Raw genomic sequence first — 25,407 nt, 5'->3', positions numbered from 1 at the left:
ATTAAGAAAAGAGGGAAAATTGTATTTTTTTCTCTTTTCATTTTTATTACATTCATCTCAGAATTAGTTTTTAAAGAGTTGTCAGTGAAATCACTGACATATTTGAGCCCGTCACCAAAAATTCTTTAAATTAATCAATTACTTATTAATTTACAAGTTAGACATATTTTTTATGAATTTTGATGTAAATTTTTAAGGATTGTGAGGGGTTTTTTTTTATTTCAATGACATATATTTTGTATTTTTAAGGGCACAAATTTCATCTCTGATCTATGTAATTTCTTAATAATATGAAAAAAAGCCCAGTTACATAGTACAATAATACTAATACGTTAAAGGAATTCCTTCTTAGCTGATCACAGTTGCTTGTAAATTTATTTAACAATAATTATATAGAAAGAAAGAAAAAAATTAAATCATATGTCTTACGGAATTTCTTTTTCTACGACCGTACTTTCAATCTTTTTATACTAGTGGTCTGATAAAATATTGAATTAGACCTCCCTAGTTGAATAAATATTAAAAGTCATTGATTAAATAAAAATTTGTAATATGCATACCACCAAACGTAGACTACGCACTTATGTTACAAAGATCTCCGCTTACCACTTATATAGATGTATATATATATATATATAAAGAGTTAATATTTATTTACTCAGGAACAATATTCGTAACACTTTCACTTGATACTCAAAGTTGTACATTTTTTTTTTTTTATTATTTTATCACATACATATTATTGGTTTTATGTGCCGATGTGTAATACAAAATATGAATCGATCAATGGAATTAAGTAATAAAAATAATAATTTAGAGCTCTCGTAGACTATAAATAGTATATGAAGGTTTTTATTCGTATGAACATTCAAATTATGAATAGTCAAGGATTAAATCTTTACCATAATTATTAATCTAAAGAAATTTATTGGTTTAAAACATTAATTTTTTTTTTTTACTATTTCCACTTAACCCTAGTTCATAAGATTGGTGTCATAAGCTAGCTCCAGTTCAGAGCTACAAATAAAATTAAGCAGTTAGCGTTGTCCTGAATCGGACTGGAAAATCCATAAGGCAGTGCTATTAATTAACGATAATATTGAAATTGAATTAAATGTGATAAAACTACATAGATATTAATTTTAAGCTTGGAGCATATCAGAATATTTTCCAGGAACAGTTTATTAGCTTTAATGCTACCTATTTTCCAACAGGTTTGATGAGGATTTAAAATAACTGAACTTGAGAAATCATAGTCGAAATTACTTATATATTTTATTACAATTTCAGAAATGTTTGTGATCTCAATGTTGTTAATTTTTTTCATATCAATGACGAATCGGTTTTAAACACAAATTAAAACCAATGAGGAATTTATTTTAAACCAATTGGTTTTAATTTGACACATTTTTTACTTACTTGTACGAAGTAAAAGAAGTATTGTAATCGCGAAAAATCTCGGTTTTCAGATCAACGGAAATACCCATTTTGACTAGTTTCGGCGTGACGTCTGTACGTATGTATTTCACATAACTCAAAAACGATTAGCCGTATAATGTTGAAATTTTGGATTTATGACTGTTTTAACATCTAGTTGTACATCTCCCCTTTTGATTGCAATCGACTGAACCAAAAGTGTCCAAAAAGCCAAAAATCTAAAAAAAAATTGGATTTTGGACTTTTTTTAACTGCTGAATAAACCCTCATTGTGAGCTTTTCAACAATATATCGTAAGTGGTACTTAAATAAAATAAAATGTTAATTAATGAAATATTTGGAACTCACAAGGGGAAGACACATAGTTCGAATCCGACTTCATTTCCTTCTTTTTTTTAAATTTAAATATATTGATTTATTAATAATTATTAACTTCTATTGAAAAAAAAATGAAAAAATCAGAAGTTATTAGAGAAATAAAATTTTAAAGCTTTCTTTTTAATTCAAAAATATTTATAGAGGTTAATAATTATCAATAAATCAATACATTTAAATTAAAAATGAAAAGTTTTTTTAAATATATATGTATATGAAGTCGGATTCGAAACGATGTGTGCATGGTTACGGATTCGACACGTTCTCACTTACACCATATAACTTAATTCAGCGACGTGAAACAAAATTAATATATAAACTAAAATAAAATGCTAATACAGACATCACAAAAAATGTGATGCATGTGGTGTCCACCTGAATGCAATTGTATAACTTTCCACATTATTACAGAATTAGAGGATTGTATCTCGCTTTCAATTGAAATAAGTTTAAATGAAGTGAATAAACAAATTTATATAGGTAATTCAATAGTCGTACAAGGAAGTCATCTGGTGTCCACTTCAGATTTTTTTTTTATTACTGTGATTTTAAAACAAAAAATCTATGCTGGAAGGTAAGTAGACGAAAATAGCGGGACCAGTTTATACGATCGGTGATAAATAAATACCTATGCATATGTAGTCCAAAATATTGGATTATACTATCACTTAAAGGAACAAACAATAACTCAACTAATTTAAAAATGTAAAGAAAATCTTACGTGACAGACGCACGTAGTTATAACATTTCGAACCACGTGACTTCGTATAAACAAACACCTTCTTACATCCAGTCACCTAATATAATCCACAGAATGGTCGCTAATTCACCCCACTACAATTGTAATAGAACAACTTCAGCAGTATGAAATAAGTAGCATTAAAAAATTGATGTATCAAAGCACTCATTTACTTATTTTCTACTTAAAATAAATAAAGAAATTTTTAAAATATTACCGAAATAAAAAAGTCACATACAGCAAAAAAATAGCAAATAAGTATTTGAAAAGAAACACACACACACACACACACACACACGTGTGTATGTAAAATAAAAATTTTAATTTTAATCACTCTCAGTTCAAAGATTTTGGGCTAGGGGATGTGAAACACGAAGATATGTCGAAATTTTCCGGAAGTCGAATCATGGCACCCATTACAGCCGGTAGCTTCTTATGAAATCTACCTAAAATACAACTGAAATCTTTGTGATAAAACTTAAAAAAATGTATGTTTAAATTTCGTTTTCATTTGATCTGTCTTTCAAAATTTATTTTATTTTTTTTAATAGAAGAAAATTTGTTAGTAATTTTTCACAATTTAAAAAATTTAATTTCCTTGCTTAATTTAAAATTACAAAAAAATATCGGGTACTAAAGAAAGTAAATAACTTTTTTGAAGTTATTTATTTATTCATACAACATACTTAAACCTATTACAGTTATAGTTAGTAGACGAATTTTTTTAATATGTGAAAATCTCCAACCCTATTAAAGTAACAGATTATTAACACCATTTCTTTTTTTTTTTTGTCACCGGCACCCACGTTGAAAAGTATTCATGTATACATTTCTACCAAAAAATGAATTTCATTAACTATAAATTCAATGTGGATTATCTAATTTTATAACAACTAATTAAAAGTAAAAAATATTTTGCATATTTTTTTTTTAGCATTGACTCAAAAATTCTGTACATACTTGTACATAATTTTTGTATATACACGTGTAGTACTAAATTTACCTTATTTTCCTTATACAGCAGAATACGAACTATGTATCAGTAATTAGCGTGCTGGACTATCTTTTTACTTCCTTGCACGGTACAAGGAAGTATTGTAATCGCGAAAAATTTCGGTTTTCAAATTTCAACAGAAATATTCATTTTAACCATCCCTGAATCCACTTTGACTAATTTCGGCGTGACGTCTGTACGAAGGTACGTATGTAACAGTAAAATGATGAAATTTTGGATTTAGGACTGGACTTTTTTATCTAACTTTTTTTTAATTTAAATATATTGATTTATTAATAATTATTAATCTCTGATTGTAAAAAAAAATTTACAATAAATCATAATTCAATAACAAAAAGAAAAAATGTAACAAAAAATATATGTAATTTAATAGGCATACAAGGAACTTTTGTGGTGTCCACATCAGATTTTTTGAATTGATAATATAACGTACATCATTAAATTAAAAAAAAAAATTATTAGTGTAATATGAACAAATTAATTATGAATTTAACTTTTAAATAAGTAAATTTAAACTGAAAAATAGGATAATACGCTGGAATTATTCTGAAATGTCTCTAAAACGATTTTAATGTTTATTAAGCGAATGTAAATACTTCAAAATAATTATTGTTCGTATAATTATAATTCAAAATAATTATAATAAGTCGTATTTAAATTAATCCTTTTGTTAAATATTAGTACTGATCAATAATGTTAATAAAGGAAAATGAAAAGTAGACTAAGATTCTTAGAAAATCTACTGCTTTACTAAAAACATAAAGATAGTAATATTTTTAAAAGGAAAACTAACGTTAAAAATCATTAAAAAAAATTAAAAAAGTTGTTAAAATCTCATGCATCCTAACGTACGGAAGAATAGTTAAAAATATGGAATTTTTTATTTTCATATTTATTAGATACCAACTATACATTCAACTGTACATTCTATACCTACTTAGAATATAGTTATATTTAATGCAATAGCCTTGACAGGTTATTTCAGTTTTACATGAAAACACTGTGAAAAAAAATATATTTTTCAGAAATATTTAAATAATAATTTATTTTTTAATAATGTATTTATACTACATTTCTAAATAAAAAATATATAATTTAAATATTATTTTATTATTTCTATTATTTTTTATAATATTTATTTATTTTATTATATTGAAAAATGTTTTTATAAATTATACATTATAATAATGAAAAAAGAACTTAAATTTAAATCAGCTAATTAAACAGTTACGGTATATTAATTGAATACAGTTCAATGAAAATTGTCAGTTAAACATTCTACAAAACAACTACCGCACAACTAGAATACCTGTCAGAATTTATTTAAAAAACAGGTGACAGTTTTAGACTGTGTGAGTAGGATTTAAAAAGAGATGAAAAACTCTACAGCATAATTTTCGACGGCTCGTCTACAATTAAATTGGCGGCGCTTCAATGTAAATTAGGTCTGCTTGTTTAATGTAAACTAAAGATGAGACCAATTAGAATGTTTAAGAAGATAGAACGAGCAGTAAATGTAGATACAAAAAAAGGTGTATGTAAGATATAAACAAGGAAGATAAATATGCAGACAAGGAAATATTAATTAAGAACAACGTATATATATTTTTTAGGTTAAATAATAAACCATAAATTTTCTGTTACTTTATACCTATTAAAGTGATCTCAAAAAAGAAAATTGTTGTGTGTACTTCCTGAGATTTGCCTCTGTGTAGGATGATAAGAGGCGCAATCCCTACTATATTTTATAACTATGCATATTACTAATATCAGGGATAAAGTACACAGGAATTATTGGATCTATGGAAGTCATTCAAAGTCATAATCGTTATACTGACGGATAAAGAAATTAAATTTTTCACTTTTTTCATTCACGTATGAAAAAATTTTAATCTGATAAAACATCCCAACCCCGTAGGAGAAGACTCCCGCCTTGTGATGCTTCCGGTCGCTACATCCCCCCGTTATTAGCCCTGATGGGCTTTAACGGGAGTCGTCTTTTGCCCTCTAACTTTTTACATCTCACAGTAATAAGCCATGCCTCATTGGGATGCTACTGATGTAAATGCCTCGGTAGACATTTACATCGGTGATTTTTAAAATCAGCGAACAAGAAATATCTTTAGCTGTTTTTATATGCATTAGAAAATATTTTTAACAGTTTCATAATTATTTATAGTTATATTAACTCTTAGCCGGTAAGCAAAAAAAAATTAACTACTTCTTTAATCCTATAATAAATTAATTCGTCCCTCGGATTAAAGTTATCCGAGGATAACTTCGATTATGAAAGGAAAATATCCTCTCAATTTTGTTTTTATTTCTCGTCTTTCTGAGGTACTTCGAGTCCAAAAATATTAAAATCTTAGTTAAAAAGTTCTATATGGATGTTTGCTTCAAGAAAACGGTTTAATCTACGCTCATGAAATTTCGAGTAGTCGTATTTTTTACTTCCTTGTACGAAGTAAAGAAAGAATTGTAATCGCGAAAAATTTCAGATTTCAACGAAAATATTCATTTTGAAAACGATTAGCCGTGATTAGAATTTTGATTTTTGAAAAATGTCCAAAAAAGTCAAAATCAAGAATTTTGATTTGGGACTTTTTCTTAACTGCATTAATAAGCCCTCATTGAGAGTTTTTCAACTATATACTTATTTTCGGTTTCAGAGTTGTAGCCAAATAAATCTTAATTAATGAAATATTTTGATCTTACAAGGGGAAAGCACAGTGTTTCGAATTCGAATTTAAATTATTATTTTTTTTTTTAAATTTAAATATATTGATTTATTAATTATTAACCTCTGATTGTAAAAAAAATCAACAATAAATAATATTTCAATAATAATACAAAAAAATGAAAAAAAAATCATAAGTTATTAGTGAAATAGAAATTGTTGTACTTTTCATTTTAATTTTAAAATTTTTACAATCAGAAGTTAATAATTATTAATAAATTAATATATTTAAATTAAAAAAAATATATGTACCTATATGAAGTCGGATTCGAACCGATGCACATATCGGTTCGAATCCGATGCACACATCCACATACGATGCACACTTAATATATACATATAAATATTTTATATTATGCACACTTTAAATAAAATAAAAATTTAAAAAAAGGAAATGAAATCGAATTTGAACCACTGTGCTTTCCCCTTGTAAGATCAAAATATTTCATTAATTAAGATTTTATTTGGCTACAACTCTGAAACCAATGAAAATAAGTAACATTTATCATATATCGTTGAAAAACTCTCAATGAGGGCTTATTACTTACGGATCCGATACGTTCTTAGTTACACCACATATCTACTTGAGCGACGTGAAACAAAATTAATACATAAAATGCTAAGGAAACTTTTAGGACCATTTTTCTTGAGTATAATTGAATACTGCGTGTTAGTATTTTGTAGACACGTACACGTACACGTACGTGAATAGTGTACTATTCACACACGCAATATGGTTCAAATCGGTGTCTCGAAGCCTTTCCCTTGTAAGCTACAGTAATAAGGATCTTAGCTGCATAATACTGATTTAACGTTTTATAGAAAAAGGTCACTCACTGTAGTTATTTTCTTTCAGAATTAGAAATAATTTGCTTACGATAAACAATTTTTTTTAAGCATTAAGCATGATCTTAGTATATTAGAATAATTTTATTTCCAAAGCCTATCTTGTTTTACCTTTTACAGATTCTCTAAAACGATTAGCCGTATAATATTGAAATTTTGTACTTAACTCTGTTATAACATCTCTTTTTTTGACTGCAATCAACTGGGTAATCGATATTTAAAATAATTGAATGTTATGTTGGTAATAACCATGTATATTATATCTGATTATTTATTTTAAATTGAAAATTATAATTTAGAATCGTATTATTTTTGGATTTTTTAAGTAAAATCTTCTAAAAATTGTATGTTTATTATTTTTTTAAATAATTTTATTTATTTATTTGAGAAAACAATAAAATTCAGTGTTATGTTTGTACTAACTGTATATTTTTGAATTGTATTCAATTTAAATGATTGTTGAAAATTATTTTATTAATTACCGTTGACATTCGAATTCAAATAAATTTTTTTTAAATATTTGTATTTTCTAGAAAAATTATTTTCATTTATAATAAGAATGATTTTTAAATTATTAATTTCAAAATTCTTACTTCATCCTTCAAATTTATATTTCTATTAAACAAAAATGTAAGTAGCTTTCAAATTACATCTTCTTTTTGTCATGGGGAAGTGAATCTGGTCGTAGAAAACATGATTCGACTTTTTTAACCTCCAGGACCACCGTTAGGTATTGCTTCAGAGGGTGAGCTGAATGATTTGTAGCGTGTGTGAAAATGCCATACCTGACCGGGATTCGAACTTGGATGAACTCCGGATGAAAGGCCGAGACGTTATCACTCGCGCCACGGAGGCCGGCACATAACTGGACTTATAACACATATTACGCACTCGCGAAAATACGTAACTTTTTTCACTTGTGCGTAATATACTCATATTACGCACAAGTGATAATACTTATATTATATACTATTACGTAAAAACTCTTGTTACGTAATATATTATTCTAGATCAGTATTATTGGTATCTTTGTGAGTTTCTGATTAACAAACGTTTGAGATTTCTGATGCGTCGTATAAATAACAGTTAATAATTAAACTATTCCATTTAGTGAACTCCTGTATACTGATTAAATGAAGTTTACTCAGTGTAAGTTTAAATGAAGTGCAACAAAAAATGTGTATATGAAATTTAATAGGCGTACAAGGAAGTCATGATGTGGAATTCCACATCAGATTTTATACTGGATTGATTATATTGCTTTTTTTTTTAAAGAATCAAGTAAGGATTAGAATAATAGTAAAGAATGATGTATTTGAAAAGCAGTAAAACACATGGATGTGGATTTTTTAAGTTATAAAAAGTTATAGTTGGAAATGATTTCTGTAAATAAGACTCAAAACTTTTTAGAAAAAATGATTAAAACACTATACTATCTTTAAAAATTTGATTTATACTCATTTTTTTTTTTTACGTAAAACATTACAGATTTTTGGTCAAAAAAATTTTTGATCATTGTACTTATAGCTTTCTGTAAATTAGGCATAATTATGGTGGACGCAGTTATAACTGTTAGCAGGAGGGTTACAGATACCACCTAACTTAGGTATTACCCGTAACCCTTTAAGTATAACGAATATACCCTTACTACTTACAGTATTTTATATATATATATATATACAGTATTTTATATATATATATATATATATATATATATATATATATATATATATAAAGTATATTATATCCTTTTATATATGATGTAAACTTAGGTGGTAAAAAGTAATAATTGTTTAAACTTTCTTAATATTTTACTGTTCTAATCTGTTGGCTTCAAATGTGTTTTCATTACTTTTTTTAAATAGAATGTTACATTGGAAATAGTTTTTAACATTTCTTTACAAAGAAGATAGGAATAGGATGATTGGAAAGTTTTTTAATTTTATTAAGCATTTAATTTTTTGTTCAAACAGGCAAAAATATTTTGTGATTTAAGAACAATTTGTAACGTAGAGAAAGTATCTTATCGTACGTATGAGAGTAATAGTGAATATTTTTGTGCTAATTTCTATTATTTTTACAAATTAAAGATCAATTTTTTTTTAGAAAATATGTTTATACAGATTTTATCAATATGAAAATGATTAAATTTTATGCCGGTTCAAAGGCCAGGAATGTTTAGCAATATTGTTACCAATGTTTTTTCTGGTATCGATTATTGCAACGAATATTATTAACTTTGAATAATGTAGTGCATCTGCTTAATTATTCTACATCGCCAGGGCTTAGTGCTGTTATAATAAAAGTATACATAACGTAAGATTAAATTATTTTCTTAAAGCTATCGTTATATATTACAATAAAATTATTACTATATTAAAAATGCTGTGTAAAAGTCATTTTAATTTAGTAATATTTAATTAAAAACATTTATTCAAAAAATTATTACAGATTAATCAATCAATATTTCTAGTTTTTAATTTTAAACAGATATGTTAAAAACAAAAAGTTTAAAAGTGCAAAAAATCTGTATACCCTGACACATTTCATCCAACATAATACGTTTAAAAAGCAAACTTTTTAGTCAAGTTGAAAACCGATTTTTTTGTATTTCTTTTATCCATATTTATATCTTACAGAATAAATTCTTGAATAAAAAAGAATTTTCCGCCTTATTTAATTTGCTGAAATTTGGCGTCTATCATTTTATTACCCTAAAACAAATTTAATATAACTTTTTATTATTTTATCTATAACCGATTTTTCTCAGGATTGCCTTAAAGATAAAAATATCTGTAAATGTGACGAAAATTAGTTAAAAAATTAAAGTTATTTAAGATGAGAAAAAATCAGATGAAATTTGATTAGCGGGTATAAATGATTGATGAATTGGCTTTAAAATACTTTACTAAAATAACCTCAGAGGTCGATCAATCGATCTAGAATTAGTTTTTATTTTATTCTGTCATTGCCTTTTCATAACTTTTTTTTACCGACTTTTCGAAGAAAGGTACAGTATTATTTTCAGCGCATGGTGGAAGTGTGGGGTGAAAATGAATTTTCTTTACGTTTTCAAGTATGGTACGAAAATACTATTCACTTAAAATGGGGTTTCCTATGTTTGAATTTTTATGACTCAAAAATCTCCAAACTTACTATATCAATTTCATTCAAATTTAGATATGCTGTGGCAGTGTACCTGAAGTTGTGCATATGAAAATTTGACGAAGATTGGTTGAGTCGTTCTTAAGTTACGCTCAATTTAAGGTCAAAAATATTTTGAGGTTATGTTGAATGTATACCGATGTAATTTTCATACGCGCTTAAGCAGCGAATCAAAGTGGTGAATTAGTTGAAATTTGTTAATCGAACTATGTAGTGCGTTGTACACTGGAAATCAGTGCTTTTCTGAATGCGAAATAGTGAGGGTCGGAAACAAAAGGTCGATCCTCTTACACAGTTCTGCGCAAGAGTATTTTTTTAATTAATTAATTTTTTTAATATTAAAAGAATAATTAAGTGGCGGCAATTATAAGATGATGATAATTATATGATGATGATGATTGTAAAATGATAATTTGTGATACGAATCTATTTCAAAGATTTTCCAGTCAGTATTTCTGTTGTAAGAAAAAAGATTTTTGCAGGATCCACCATTTTGTGTAGTCAGATTGGGATGATTCAGATCTATATTTCATCTCTGATGTTGCTATTTAGCTTTATTTAATGTAATATAATCGTCATTCTATATTACAGTAAATTTTTTGGTTAATTTTATGTTAATAAAATCTTATTAGGTTTTCCGGTTCTCATAATTTTTTAAGGAATATTTAGGCTAAATTACTAAAATACTATTAGAATGAAAGTGTAAACGTACGTTTTATTTATATTTTGCATTAATTTTTGAAGTAAAAAAATTCATTAAACAAAAATTTTAGAATTTCAGAAGGTAATCGATTTTAGAACAGATTTCAGCTAAGCGTAGAAATTGTTACAAAAATCGATAAGTATTTATTCAGATGAAACATCTTATGTAATACTTTTTTGTTGTGATTTTTAACGATATTTTCCTAAACGTTTTAGGTCTTGTTTTGGCAGTTTCTGCTCTGTTGTGTTTTTATACTAATTAGTTATACTTTAATTTATTATTTTTCATAAATTAATTCGGTTAAAATTTATTTTTTAATTTTTTGTTGTTGCTAACCTCAAATGTTAATAAATGTCAAAAAGAGGTCAACGATTAATCTTTCTTTTTCTTCTTATTTTTCTCCTTTACCCCTCTTCTTATTCTTCATGTTCCTATATACATGTCGGTTGTCGTGGCAATCGAGAACGTACTCATGGATGCTTACTGGTTGAGATAGATAAGAGATCTTTACAGTGCTATTAAATAGTCGGTCCAATATTTCAAATGTAGATACTATCGCTGTGCGGTTAATTTTGGAGCGTACAAAGACATCTTCTGAAGAACTTAAGGCACATGCCAGCCGATGTGACGTAATCATTCATTACTACGAGTATATTATATCGCTTGATGCTTCTCCCATTCGTTCTCTCAAGCGCTCTCACTTGCTTGTTCCTTATCTTTGTCCCCCTTTATGTTCTCTCTTTCGCTTTCTAGCTCCGCTACCCACCCTCTTCAACATCATCTGTTGAAATGAGAATGAACAACATTTAATTAATTGTCACTTCGAACCGTATTTATCATTTCATATTAAATTTATACGTTGTTCGTTTGTGTGTGTTGTTTTTTTTTTTAGTATAATTCATTTATTACTGCAATATTTAGTTTTAAAAAATATATAATCTTTAAAGTTCTAATAATGCGAAACTTCCTGTTTTTATTTCAATTTTTTTTTTTTTATAATTACCTTTTAACAAAAAGAAAGAAGTATATAACGATAAAAATGAGCTTAACTTAATGAGAAATATGACAGAAAGCTACGTTTATTTATCCATTACTTACTTAATATATTATCAATTTTTTTTTTTTTGAGTTCTGTACCCGACACTTAATTTTTTCTGCCAATAGTTTCATTATTTATTTATTCCTCTTACAACAGAATATTATTTCTTTAACTATACAACGTAGAAATGCAAAATTCACATCAAATATGTTAATCGGTGACCCTTAAACATAAACAATTTCATTTTTATTATTTATAATTTGCAACGGGTTTATCGTGGATCTTTTTTTGGATTTTCTGGTCAAAAAACGCTTTTACGTTATCATCGCCCGAACACTACTACTTTATTTGGTATAAATAACTAAATTTTTATAAATGGCAATTAAAAATTAATTATAAACTAAAACCCAGCAACGTAAAAACATCATAAAAGTAAAATACCTGTAACGTAGATGGAAAGTTTCCATGACGTTTTAAAAAAGGAAAACTTAAAAGAACAAAATTAACATCCTGCATACGCCAAATAGTATACACAGACGATAAGGACCGTACAAATAATTAAATTTTTGAATCAAGATGCACAGTCTTTATAAATCGCAAGACATTCGATAACATCATTGCACTGTTCCCCAACATACTTTACATGTCAGCCCCTAATTTAAACTTGCGACGCAATGCCGCATAACAGATACACTCCACAAGGATGTGGTTCACTGTTAGTTGGTAATTGCAGGCACAAACGGGTGCGTCTGTTTGCGTCATCAAATATCCGTTAGTGAGCCTAGTGTACTCTATTCACAAACGGCAAATAATATACTTCTCTCGACAGTTATTTCTGCATGAGGAGGAGCTCCACTGTGACATAGCGTTCTTAATTGGATTAAATTCATAGTTAATATTAGCATCCCATTCACTTTGTCACTTATCATGAACCACCTTTTTTAGAAAAAAGACAAGATCGTTCGAAACGACACAATTGGTGAAAGGAGGCTGGAAATAAACCTCCTTCGCCGCACCACCGCGCTCATTGCCTGAAATTCCAGTATGGCTGGGAATCCAGCAGAAGCTCACAGTATTACGGTGATTCATTTGCGAAATAACACATTGAATCTTACAGATAACAGGGTTCTAGAGTAAATGTTACTAATCGCCTGTAAGGCATTCATAGTACCTGAGCAAACAAGAACATTACGAAAAGTTGGGCTAATTATATGTAAGGCCTTATTAATGGCATAAAGCTCCGCAAAAAAAAATACTGACAATTCTGGGAAGCCCAAACATGTATGTTTTGTTGCAACCACAAAAGCACAACCAATACATTTTTACATTTCTAGAGCCGTCCGTGTAAACTTCAGCATCAGGATTCACGCTATCTATTTTTTTTTTGTCTTCAGTCATTTGTTTGATTTGATGCAGCTCTCCAAGATTCCCTATCTAGTGCTAGCGTTTCATTTCGGTATACATCCTACATCCCTAACAATTTATTTTACATACTCCAAACGTTGCCTGCCTGCACAATGTTTTCCTTCTACCTGTCCCTCCATTATCAAAGCGACTATTTCAGGATGCCTTAATATGTGGCCTATAAATCTGTTTCTTCTTTTAACTATATTTTTCCAAATGCTTCTTTCTTCATCTATTTTCCGCAACACCTCTTCATTTGTCACTTTATCCACCCATCTGATTTTTAACATTCTTCTATAGCACCGCATTTCAAAAGCTTCTAAATCTTTTCTTCTCAGGTACTCTGATCGTCCAAGTTTCACTTCCATATAAAGCTATGCTCCAAATATATACTTTCAAAGTTGTTTCCTGACGTTTAAATTAATTTTTGCTGTAAACAAATTATATTTCTGATTGAAGGGTCGTTTCACCTGTGCTATTCGTCATTTTATATCGCTCCTGCTTCGTTCATCTTTAGTAATTCTACTTCCCAAATAAAAAAATTCTTCTATCTCCATAATCTTTTCTCTTCCTATGTTTACATTTAGTGGTCCATCTTTGTTATTTGCTATCTATAATATTATAAAATTCGTAATTATTTCAAAGTTGAATTTTGTAATTTATTTTTTACATTATTTCCGATGTTTTTAGAGATAACAGGGTGTCTAGAGTAAACGGTACTAATCGCCTGTAAGGCATTCATAGTACCTGAGCAAACAAGAACATGACGAAAAGTTGGGCTAATTATATGTAAGGCCTTATCTTTATATTGGTAACTATGCTATAGAAAACACAGTTTGATAGAAAGACAATTGAGGTTGATACAATAATAGTAGAGAATTACCTTATTTTACTTTTTGACTTTGTATTAATATTGATAGGTGATCATGAAATATACTTATCTTATTCACATCTGTACTTTTATAATTATTATTAATTAAACTCAGATTTATTAATTTCTTCTTTTTTTCTAACTTTTTAACATAAAAAATAATAATTGTAATCAAAATGATCAATTTCACATCTTTTACTTAATTTGCTAGCTGCAGGACGTGCCTACGGCACGCCTCCGCAGCTAGGGCCTCCAGGCGGATTTTTCTGGAGGGCGGCGTCTCGGAATTATATTATTAGGTTCCAAAATTGATTACCTCTTGTGCAAAAATGTTTTTTTTTCATTTTTGAATGATGAAAATTAATCAAGGAAAAGTGAAAAAAAAATGTTCGTCAACGTTCAGTTAAGCGCCTTGGAAATTTTTAACTGATTGACATCTCCCATTTGCAAAAGAGTCACTTCCAGCACACCTCTAACAGTATCTTTTAAAGTTACACACTCTCAATATTTTCATCAAGATCTATAATATTCATATGCAAATTCACTCACTACAAGGGCTGAAAGCTTAAATATAAACCAATTTAATTTATTATTTATGTATTATATTAAATTCACGAAATAAAATGAAACTGAACTACTGACAAACCGCAAATCAGCTGATTTTCAAGTGGAGAGTTCTAAGGTTCAAATCCTAGTAAAAACTTTTGTACGGATTTGAATATTAGTTCGTGGATACCGGTGTTCTTTGGTGGTTGGGTTTCAATTAACCACAAATTTCAGGAATGGCCGACCTGAGACTGTACAAGACTAGACTTCATTTGCATTCATATACATCATCCTCTGAAGTAATACCTTACGGTGGTTCCAGAACCTAAAAAAAAAGAGAAAACCTTCCGACAAAATTCAATGGATTCTAAATGGAAATCAATAATATTTTCAGTATCGATTTATTTTTATCAAAAATAATTTGTTTTAGAATCTGCTACGATATTGAACGAATGAATTACAGTAGTAAAATCTATTACTTTATTTTATAATTATTATTACTGTTGTTATTTATTTAAACATTTTTAAAAAATCTTATTATTTGCTGATGGGTACTATGTTCAATCATGTAAGCATGTTCTTTCTTTTTGCTCTTATTTGTTGGTCCTTCTTCTTACTTATTGTTTATAAACATTTAAGAAAACAAAATCATGATTTTTTGACGGGCAGTATGTTCGATCATATAAGCATGTTCTCAGCCCTTTAGTAGGTTAGGATTATAAGAATACAAATTCATAGTCAGGTGTTGTTGGTTAAATTAAAAGTAATCTAAAGACAATTATAACAGGATATCAAATTATCTATGCTAGTTTTACATAAAACCCGTTTTCTTAATATTTTATTTAAATTAGCCGGGCGGGAATCGCTTCGCTTGACCAACCTTGTAGCAGGGAGACGGAGCCCCGTGGCCCAGGTCGACGAAGGCGAGCCCTGGGGCCGACTTAAGGGCTTCCCAAGGACTGCCCCGGAGCTCCCAGGGTCGCAGAGCTTGCTTCACTCTCCATTCCTGTCTAGCCAGGACCTGATTGATAAAAAAACTAAATTATAAAAGACAGAATGGTAGTAAGTATGGTAACTAAGGTACACAGACCTTTGACGAAGAAATATTCACAGCCTATTTTTATTGCCATGTAGGCAACTTGTCATCAAAATAGGCTGTATTTGAAAATCCTTACCTACCGATTGTTTTTTTATCCATGCATTAGGGGTGATGAGGGAAGCTTAACTCCAGATTTTTAACATCCCCTCCCATAGATTTTTGAAAAACTCGAAATACTCAAAAGGTTTTTGAAATGCGTTTTTCTCTGAATGTATGCATTTTAGAAAAACGTTTTTCAAACAAAAAATGTAGAGGACATTCTCCTCTACAATTAATGTCTTTGAAGTTATGCCGTATAATTTGAAATTGAAATACTAGGTGGCGCTGAAGTTGTAAAAAACGTTGTAAACGACTATAGACCGGTTTCGAACACGTGCCCAATTCACAACATTTTCACAAGCTACAGCTCCAAAACGGTAAGTCGTACAAGAAAATTGTTTAAATAAAAGTTGTCTGTTTTTTTAAGATTAACAACTTTTACAATACACTATAGACGAAAAACAATTTTTTCCGGTGAAAAAACCGAAAAAATACGTTTTTTATAACTTCAGCCCCACCTAGTATTTCAATTTCAAATTATACGGCATAACTTCAAAGACATTAATTGTATAGGAGAATGTCCTCTACATTTTTTTGTTTGAAAAACTTTTTTCTAAAATGCATAGATTCAGAGAAAAACGCATTTCAAAAACTATTTGAGTTTTTCAAAAATCTATGGGCGGGGGATGTTAAAAATCTGGAGTTAAGCTTCCCTCATCACCCCTAACATATGGAAAAAACGTCAATCGGTAGGTAAGGATTTTCAAATAAAAATACAAATTGACTGTACTAATGGTGACAGAAATTAATTTAATTTTTGTTTTTTTGTTCTAAATGAATAATCTTTGACAACTTCTCCCCCCTGGTCAATGCGTTAAAACCTTCCCTGGGATAACACGAATGGATCCTCCAAATTTGAAAGCAATCGGTCGGTTGGTTCTTGTATGCAGAACATACAAACAAGCGGACAGACAAACTTTTGGCTTTATATACATTGTCATTCACGGGAACCGGATGTTTTTTAAATTGGGTTGTTCTCGGGCGTTCGTGGTGGGAGGGGCACGTGGCTGGTGTCTGACGTTTCCTTTGTTCATAGCATTTACATTTTAGTCGTTGAGATGGAGCCGTGGACGCTAGACCAACGCCTGTACGCGTATGACAGTTTTTGTGCGAAATGACGAATCCGTAACTGCTGTTCAGCGAGATTTCCGCCGTCAGTTTAATATCCATCGTAATGCAAGTGTCCCTTCTCATAACACAATATTGCGATGGGTAAACAACCTTCAAACAAGTGGTTCAATATTGTAGAAAAAACCACCGGGTCCCCGACGAACTGCTAGCACTCCGGAGAACATCGAACGAGTAAGGGAAGCCATTGTCAGAAACCCACGCCGCTCTATTCAGAGGCATTCAGCAGCGCTTCAAATGAGCACAAGTACGGTAAGACGAATTCTGCATACAGACCTGCATTTCCATCCTTACAAGATAGCCTTCGTGCAGCAGTTAAACGAGCATGATTTCACGCAGCGATTACAATTTTGTCGACAAATGCTTACCGATTTTGAAGAAAATGAAAATTTGTTATTGGTAATGAGCGACGAAGCCCATTTTCATCTGAATGGCTTCGTCAACAAACAGAATTGCCGGTATTGGGCAGAAAGAAACCCACATCAGCTTCACGAGAGACCACTTCATAGCCCAGGTGACTGTCTGGTGTGCAATAGGAAAGGTCGGTGTTATTGGACCATATTTTTTTGAAGAAAGTGACGCTGTCGTAATTGTTCTCCGATGGCTGTTCTCCGTAACTTGTTTCTGGGACGGATCGTTTCCAGATTCGGCGACATTCCTTGGCCCCTCGGTCCCCCGACTTGAGTAGTTGTGATTTTTTTCTGTGGGGGTTTCTGAAATCGCGTGTGTACGGCAATAAACCGCGTACATTGGAGGACCTAAAGATCGCAATTCGTCATCACGTCACCCAGATTGATGTAGACATGCTGCAATGAATTGAGACCAGTTACCGTGAAAGGCTACAACAATGTATTGCCCAAAATGGACATCACTTGCCGGACATAATTTTTCGTTCATGAGTAAGTAACAAATGCTTTGATTTAACAAGTGTTTCAGTACCAATAAAACTTTTTTTAAAGTAAATATTCAATTTTTTATGATTATTTTTAAAACATCCGGTTTCCGTGAATGACCCTGTATAAGATTACATTAAATGTATTTGATTCATTTTATTTCTACCGCGATTTTTTCCGTTTCTTGCAAATTCGATAGCTTGTAATTCGAAAACGAAGGGATTCATCGAGAAACGGATTTCACCACCGTTTTTCTCATAAAACTTTACATTAAAATTATGTTCACCTTTCCACCTTACTATTTAAAAATAAAGAAGAAATTTGATTCAATACGGTGGACCCAAAGTGGCGGACAAAAATTTTAAACACAAAATAAAGCAGTAATTTTGTAATTAAGTTGATCCGCACTTGTTTCTACTTCATAGTATCCCTCATTTTTGAATATGAAACCGTTTCGATATCACTCTGTACAGAGTATTCTCTGTATAAAATATTACTGTCCCTTGACAATTGGTCAAGGGACAGCTGTGACTTAGTGTTGTTTGTGTTTTGTATCTTTGTGTTGAGTGTGTGATTGTACTGGTGTTCCTTGATTGCGATGTCCGATTTTGTGAGCGGGCGTTTCCCCCTTCTTAAAGTAATGTTTCATAAACGGTTTCCAGGAGGGGTGGAGGTTTAGTCGGTGGTGCGCAGGAACACATACGCACCTAATAATATCTTGGGGATCCTGTTAGCGAGCCCGACACTGCCTAGGCGCCCGTAAATGGGGTTCCTTCACCGAGAATGTAAATACGACTGTTACAAAGCGTAACCTAAAGCTGTCTAGAATTTTTCGTTAATTTTTTATGGAATGTTTTAAAATTAATTTTCATAAATTATAGCGCGAATATAAATGGACTGGCGACAGAAGAATACGACTAGGGTATATTGAAGCTGGTGTATCGCTTTATTCAATTTCGTTATATTCAATATCAGAATGGCAATTAGGCTGGATTGTTTTTCATTTTACTTTAATCACTCAAAAATATGTATTTTTTTCAAAATTAAAGTAACATTTTGTTAAAAAATATTTTCTAAAAGTTATCAGAAGAAAAGTTATTACGGGACGCCATAGGAACTTCTGCTACAAAATGTAAGACTTAAATATAAATTTAAAATTAAATATAACGAATTGATCAACTCTTTTTTTATAAATGTATTAAAAAAAATAATTAAAATTTGTACGTAATCTCAACGTGACTCTCTCACAAATTACACAAATAATCACTGGAATTTCGCTCACATCGTCTCCTTTGGATAGTTTCTTACGTAACACTTAAATTTAAAAAATAAAAAAAGGAGAATGGTTAATGTTTGTTGTGGTCGGCATATCAGGGCATTTTGTAACATTCACAGTTATTGTATTAACAACTTTGAGGTAATATGAGATAGATGTACGATAGTCACCCGTTTGCATGTGTGTTGAAAGCGAGTGTGACTGTGAGCCTGACCAGACGTGCTGTTTGTTTTCCTTCCTGTTTACTTACAATGTTCATATAATCGTCGTAGTCGGCTCTTCTTAGAACTATTCGAGTAACTTTGCTTTTATTCGATCACTGCTCACTGCTCTATCATCCTATCTACTAGAGCGGCAACTGCCTTTTTATTTTAATCGCCAATTGATGTTTTTTATAATCTCTGTTCATAAACGATCGGCTTTAATAGTTCGAATAAAATAAACATTGCTGTTACTTTCATTAAGACCGTACACATAACCGATCACACGACCGTTGCTTGCTTATGTGTTAATTTATATACTAACCGTATAAATCTTAATTTACTCTAACTCTTCAACAGATGACTTTCGTTTTAATTATTTATGCATAACATGCGTGCGAACGCGTACCTCCACAACTCATCTTTTGTTTCCCGACAGAACTGTCAGTAAAAAAAAAATCGGTTTTTTTAAATTATAAAAATTACTTATATTAGTATCCGACGTTATATAAATGACATCTTCCTTTAAGTCATTATTATTATAACTTTAACGGATGAGATTATCAAAACAAAGTTAGTTTTACAATCTTTTTACAAAATAATAAAAATCTAACTATCTGGAAATACGTTTTCACAATAGCTTTTTTAATTTTAATCAAGTGGTGTTCATTTTAGGAAAACTATTTAGTATGTCATTTTAGACAAATTTCAACGCGTTTGTAAATTAATGTTGATCGAAGGTGTTAAAATTTATGTAACAATTTTTTTAAATTTTATCGTCGCTTTATTGATAAAATCTCCTTATTGATTGTACATCAATGAAGTTGTTGCTTCTTAAAATATAGATATTAAAAATTTGTCATCATAAGTTGACTGCTTTCATAAGGCTAATATTTCTGCTATGTAAAGCTGATGTCAGCACTTGTTAAAGCCGCAATTTGATTATTAATAGTTCGTATCGTGGATTTTAGCTCTTCTCAGGGAAGTGTATCCAACATCATTGATTTTATTTAGTAGTAGTAAAGGATATTCCTAATTAGATTAATTCTTGGGGTTTAGGATTTTTCGGTACTCAGACAATCGCCTGAGAAGATCCAAGTGGTTATGGTTTAGGAGTATAATTGAAGCACTTTGTATATATCTGAAAGGTAAATAACATCATTGTGATTTTGAAACATAAAACTCACTGGGTTGGTCTAGTCAAATCAGCTGATTTCAAAGTCAAGTTCTAATGTTCAAATCCTAGTAAAGGCAATTACATTTATACAGATTTGAATGTTAGATCAAGGATACCGATGTTCTTTGGAGGTTGGGTTTCAATTAATCACACATCACAGGAATGGTCGACCTGAGGCTATACAAGATTACACTTCATTTACAATAATCCTCTGAAGTAATATCTTATGGTGGTTTCAGAGGCTAAACAGAAAAAGAAAGATTTTGAAACATACGAATGAAGATGATTGATCACATACCCAACCTTCACAAGTTTCAAATAGAATTACATACAAAGGTGAGAATAGTTATTTATATTCAGTTTTCTACAATGTCTTCACTGAAATATAGTGTACATTTATCGCATACTGCAATCTGAGGTCTTTGCATAATTTCACTAGAAAGCTGCACACTATATCGGAAATTAGAGACCCCGAATTAGGCTTTACATTAATTGGGTGTAAGCATGTAAAAAATTATTTACCCAATCACTGTATTTTCACTTATTTGGCTTTTGTATATTTACTTAAATTTAAAAGAACTGTTAGTTCAATGCCTTATAAATTCAACTCTACAACGAATTTTTTTAACAATTTGTGTAAGCGATAGGTTTGTTGATTTGTACAAATTTTATTTATTTACAATTAAAATTTTTACATATATATGTCACTTTTATTTTATACATTTATTATTTTTGTTAATATGGACTATAATCAAATGCTCATGCTGTTTTATTTATTTTTTGTTGCTGCGGTTTTCGTTTTCCTTTGGATTCTTTGATCCTTCTAGACAAATATAGAGGTGATTCCTTTTCTTTAAGTAGAATAGCACAAATGCAAGCATTTCTGAGGTGAACAATAGAGTAGAATTACATACCACTCTGAATAAAATATCTTATCACAAACAGCAATATTTTGTTTAGGAACTTCTTTTCTTTTGCTTAATTAATTATTAAACTACAGGCTTGATTGAGTACTGCTGAGGCTCTTACTACTGTTTTCAGACAATCTCATCAGAACTTATCAACACTTTCTTGGTTTTTTTTTCTTTAAGCGTAACTAAAAGTGCACAAAGACTGTTACTTGAATTTTATCCTTTTCTTTGGTAGGCTAAAACCAAAAGATTTTTAACAACTCATTTGGGAAGAAACTTATGTTATAAAAAAAAATCTCTTTTTCAACAAAATTTGTATTAATCCTGAATATTAAAACCATGTTTTTATAACTTAATAAAAAAGGTTTTTTTTTCTATATAGCTATTAGTATAGCTGGTCCCTTGAAAAAAACCATCGTAACACTTGAAGATTTTTTTAACTGAACAGTAGTAATAAATATATATATATGAAACGTTTTTGTAATATTTACAAATAAAAACCAGTTTTTTCTTTCAAGTAAGGCCAGTTTTATGTACAAGTCACTTTATTAGATAAATGATAAATAAAATCATACTGATAATTAAAAAAAATTGCAAACAAAAATAAAATAAATACTAAGTACAGAAGCTGTGTTTAAAAAATTGCACTTACTAATAAATATTTCAACAATAATGGTGTGATAAATTTTGAAACAGTGTGGCATAAAAGGCCAACATCATAGTTAGGGCAGTACCAAGTAGTTTCTTTCCTTTTTCTTTTCCTGTGTTCTAACTTTCCCTTGTCAGAACACATCTTACAGTATCTTGTTGGCTTTCTTTTTTCGCTGTTGGAGGTATTTTATCAGGAAAATGAAGTCTGTATCCTCCAGTTGGCTGGTCTTCAAATATCCTGTATTTCAGATCATAGGTTAATATCAGTAATAACAGAAGATACAAACAGATTTCTATCACTTTGGTTCTTGAGCGTTTGAAGTTAAAATATCTGGAGATTTTTGTTAATTTTTAATACATTCAGCAACTTCACCACAATAAAAAAATATTGTTATTCTATAATAATAAAAAATATCAGTTAGTAAAAAGAAACCATTTACTTAGTATAAGGTAAAAATAACATATAAAAAATATATATTTGTTAGGAAATAAAAAGTAATTTGAATTAGGTTATTATTTCTCATAAAATAAAGGTAGGCCTAGTGTTTCATGCCAAACACAGTTTGTTAAGCAGAAGAAATATATACAACTTCCAATAAAGCCTGCTGCACAAAAAAATGCAACAGACTTTAGAAATCTTGTAAGCAATTTCTTTGATTAAAATGCAAAAATATTTGCAGGTTGATAATCCTCCCAGGGAAAAGGAGAATATTCCCTCTCATATTTTTTGTTTTATATTCTCATTTTGATCTTTATTGGTTTTTCATTGTTTCTAAGAATGAAATATTTATATTATACAGTAGTCAAACATGTTGAAAAATTTCTTTGTTATGTACACCCTAAACATTTTGTCTGAACCAGAAATAATTTTCCTAGTTCTATTACATGGGTAATTTCAAACTTTCAATCATCATATGTCTTAAAAGAAAAGGTGTAGGAGTTAAAATAAAAATAAATAAGTTTTGAAAAGAAGCCTTGGTTAAAAAAATTTATACATCTAATTAGCAAAAATAATATTTCTAGCAAATACATAAATGTGAAATTTAACTTTTGAGTTCGAAGTGAAATATGAACCTTCTCTGAAAGATGGGGACTGACTGAGGTGGGAAGGAGTAGATGTATACAATTTACAGAAACTTAATTTTATAAGTAGAAGTGGAAGCATCAATCATTATCAACTTAACACAAATTTTTAAGAAAGTCTGTCACAAACTTTAGAGAGTTTTCTCGGTCTAGTTTTCTAGGTCAGGAAATCAATTTAAAATTGTCTCAATTTGATATTTCAATAGTTAAGTTTTCCAAGAAAAACAACACTAGAAATTTAAACAAAACAATCATTAAAATTAGCCCGATAGAATACAACTCTAAGCAAACATATATTAAGTTTATATTAATTATAACTAATTTGTAGTAGTAGTAGTAATTAACTTTTATTTAATAAAAAATATATATATTTATATATTATAATTATATAATGTAACATATGTATACTTATATATAAATAAATTATAACTTATATATAAATCAGCTGATTTTCAAAGTCGAGAGTTGTAAGGTTCAAGTCCTTGTAAAGGCAGTAAATCCTTGTCCCAGGTTAAAATCCTGGTCAGGCATGGCATTTCTCATACACTACAAATTTTCATTTTCATATTCCCACATACAAGCTTCTGCGGTGAACAATAAAAACAAGATTATTATAGATTACAACAGTAATAAATTATTAAATACACTATTGTCGTTCATTTAATGAAGTAAATTTTTCAATTTCCTTTTATGTATATATAAATAAACACACACACTAGCATTACCCCATTGCTGCTTCGCTTGCACTGTATGGTTGGTTCACCCACACCTGTGTTTCCCATCACAATCAATTTTTTTTTATTTTATGGTTTTTAGTCACGTAATCAGAAGCAGATGTAGCCAGTCACATTGCACAGACTTTAGCAATGGCTGTTTTGGTTTAGCTGTCATGCCATACACTGCTGTAGTACCCCTTAAAAATCAAAATTCAAAATTTAAAAACCCAAATTTTTTTTTTTTTTGTCTTCAGTCATTTGACTGGTTTGATGCAGCTCTCCAAGATTCCCTATCTAGTGCTAGTCGTTTCATTTCAGTACACCCTCTACATCCTACATCCCTAACAATTTGTTTTACATATTCCAAACGTGGCCTGCCTACACAATTTTTTCCTTCTACCTGTCCTTCCAATATTAAAGCGACTATTCCAGGATGCCTTAGTATGTGGCCTATAAGTCTGTCTCTTCTTTTAACTATATTTTTCCAAATGCTACTTTCTTCATCTATTTGTCGGAATACCTCTTCATTAAAAACTCAAAAATCGTTTTTAAATATATGTCTAAAAAATATTTACAAGCCCAAAAAAATAGTGCCTCTCCATCACAGCTTCACCCCTTCCTATATGGTTACTAGCATTTTCCATCGTGGCCAGGGGATATTTAACATCGAATAAATATCGAATAAAATAAACATTGCTGTTACTTTCATTAGGACCGTACACATAACCGATCACACGACTGTTGCTTGCTTATGTGTTAATTTATATACTAACCGTATAAATCTTAATTTACTCTAACTCTTCAACAGATGACTTTCGTTTTAATTATTTATGCATAACATGCGTGCGAACGCGTACCTCCACAACTCATCTTTTGTTTACCGACAGAACTGTCAGTAAAAAAAAATCGGTTTTTTTAAATTATAAAAATTACTTATATTAGTATCCGACATTATATAAATGACATCTTCCTTTAAGTCATTATTATTATAACTTTAACGGATGAGATTATCAAAACAAAGTTAGTTTTACAATCTTTTTACAAAATAATAAAAATCTAACTATCTGGAAATACGTTTTCACAATAGCTTTTTTAATTTTAATCCAGTGGTGTTCATTTTAGGAAAACTATTTAGTATGTCATTTTAGACAAATTTCAACGCGTTTGTAAATTAATGTTGATCGAAGGTGTTGAACTTATAACAGTGTAATGTTTACAGAGGCCTTAAAATTTATGTAACAATTTTTTAAATTTTATCGTCGCTTTATTGATAAAATCTCCTTATTGATTGTACATC

General features: G+C 29.7%; 1 long non-coding RNA gene across 1 annotated transcript in view; it reads left to right on the top strand.

The window, feature by feature from the left end:
* The window catches only part of LOC142326212 (uncharacterized), a 148,669-nt gene extending 141,274 nt beyond the window's left edge, over positions 1-7,395 (top strand). Inside the window, exon 5 of the long non-coding RNA XR_012756727.1 lies at positions 7,270-7,395. This is a non-coding gene — a long non-coding RNA (uncharacterized LOC142326212). The remainder of the gene's footprint in view (positions 1-7,269) is intronic.
* Positions 7,396-25,407: the final 18,012 nt, after the last annotated feature.

The sequence above is a fragment of the Lycorma delicatula genome, chromosome 6, assembly GCF_047948215.1.
Source record: "Lycorma delicatula isolate Av1 chromosome 6, ASM4794821v1, whole genome shotgun sequence".
NCBI lineage: Eukaryota > Metazoa > Arthropoda > Insecta > Hemiptera > Fulgoridae > Lycorma > Lycorma delicatula.
This window is presented reverse-complemented; position numbering and strand designations above follow the sequence as displayed.